This window comes from Tachypleus tridentatus, chromosome 1, assembly GCF_004210375.1.
Source record: "Tachypleus tridentatus isolate NWPU-2018 chromosome 1, ASM421037v1, whole genome shotgun sequence".
Lineage (NCBI taxonomy): Eukaryota > Metazoa > Arthropoda > Merostomata > Xiphosura > Limulidae > Tachypleus > Tachypleus tridentatus.
The window spans coordinates 68,009,784-68,012,034 of NC_134825.1; the positions used below are offsets into that span (position 1 = coordinate 68,009,784).

General features: G+C 37.7%; 1 non-coding gene across 1 annotated transcript; it reads left to right on the forward strand.

The window, feature by feature from the left end:
• TRNAT-UGU (transfer RNA threonine (anticodon UGU)) lies at positions 1-72 on the forward strand. Its single transcript has one exon. It is a non-coding gene; the product is annotated as a tRNA-Thr (tRNA).
• The last annotated feature ends 2,179 nt before the right edge of the window (positions 73-2,251 follow it).

Here is a 2,251-nt window from a genome sequence, read left to right on the forward strand (position 1 = left end):
GCCATCATAGCTCAGGGGTAGAGCACTGGTCTTGTAAACCAGGAGTCGTGAGTTCGAACCTCACTGGTGGCTTGTATAACTTGACGGATGCTTTTATTTTCATCAACTGCAATTGAACAAAATAACATAATAATGTTTTACGATAAATATAGCGATACATTATTTTTCATATAATTTAAATTATCAATAAAAGCGACATTGTTATTCAAAAAATTAAGCTGAGTTTTCTCTGCTCCTATTAATTTTGTACGGCTTGTGGAAATCAATATTTCCAAAACTGCTTGAAGAATAATCCTGTTTTGGATATATCTATTATAAAATTCTTGAATTAATATAAATCTCTAGTTTGACTTCATTAAAATCGATAAATGCTGTAGACATGGAGGAAAAACAGAATTTTTTTGTTCGAAAACATAATGTAGACACTACTTCCAACCCTGTTTCTTTACTTTCTGAGAGCCCCTAGATTTGGGCTGGAAATTATATGTGCATATGGATTGAACGTTTGGGTATATATGTATGTGTACCCAGGAAGGTCAGTTGCACTGGACCTTTTCCTCTTTTTTTTTTTTTTTGTTAGAGTGAAATGTTTAGTATATTAAAATTATTATATGAGGATTAGAGTAACCCATATTTACTCAGACCCCCTTCGGGGTAATGTCCATGTATTTTGCACTATCAGTTCCTTCACTAATGTCTCGCTCATAGGTGGCATGTTTTTATTTTAGTATTTATTATTATTATTATGTATGTATATATATATTATATTTGCCCCCCCCCCGCTAGTATAGCGGTGTGTCTTCGGATTTAAACAAAACCGCTAAAACCAGGGATTCGATTTCCCTTGATCGGCTAAGCAGATAGCCCCTTGTGGCTTTGTGATAAGAAAATACACATACTCATTTTATTTTTATTTATTTATTTTCATTATTTCTTTATTTTTAAAATAATTTTATGTTAATAATCTAATTTGTCAAATAATCGGGGAGAGGTGTTTAGGACTATCTTTATCACATACGAGGGCTGTTCAAAAAATACTCGGACTGACGTCATAAAACAAAATGTACTTTATTTAGAAGTTACAGGTCTGGGACCCCTTCAAGGTACTCTCCTCCCCAACGCACACACTTATCCCAACGGTGTTTCCACTTGTTGAAACAGTCCTGGTCCGCTTCTTTTGTAATGTCCTCCAGCTCCTTCGTCGCATTTGCCTTAATCTCGGGAATCGTCTCAAATCTTCTTCCTTTCAAGGGTCTTTTGAGTTTGGGGAACAAGAAAACATTGCAAGGAGCAAGGTCAGGTGAGTAGGGGGGGGAGAACAGTGATCGAGTGTTTGGCCAAAAACGCACGAGTTCTGAGGCACAAATTTCGCAGCAACGCGGTGCATCTTCAATTTTTCGGTCAAAATCTCGTAACAAGATCCAACTGATATTCCAAACTCTTCAGCAAGCTCCCTAACAGTCAGACGTCGATTTGCCCGCACCAGGGTGTTGATTTTGTCGACGTGTGGGTCGTCAGTTGACGTGGAAGGACGTCCAGGACGCTCATCATCTTCAATGGACTGTCGACCATCCTTAAAACGTTCATGCCACTTGAAACATGCCGTACGCTTCATAGCAACATCACCGTAAGCCGTGTTAAGCATAGCAAAAGTTTCAGTCGCAGATTTTCCAAGTTTAACACAAATTTTTACAGCAAGTCATTGCTCCTTCAGGTCATTCATTCTGAAATCCACGAAACGAAAAAATCGCACTTCACTTAAAACCGCGTAGCTAATACACAAATGAAGATATCTGCAATCGGGAAATGGCGTCGTAATCAGCTGATCTGTGCAAACCTAGCGACAGCATGCGGATTCCACTGGAACCAACTAGAGCCGCGCAATTCAAACAGTCCGCGTATTTTTTGAACAGACCTCGTATGCAACACCTATCGAGTTCGCATAATAGTTCACTTTTTCTCCAAATTTTACCGAAATATTTTATTTTACTAGGTAGGATCTATCTACTATTGTTTGTGTATTTGAATATTTATGCATAAACTTTGAAGTGGTTTTGGGTACTCTATATGCTGTCCTAAGTAGTATATTCTATAATGACTCTAGTTTGGCTGATTGGTCGATAACTGTTTGGTTTATTGGCTGGCATACCTTCTTTATGAAACATGAATGTATAAGCTTACTTCCCAGAGTAACCAGGGTAAAGGGATAAATGAAAAATTGCTTATAGATGATCAAATAATTTCAAAGTGC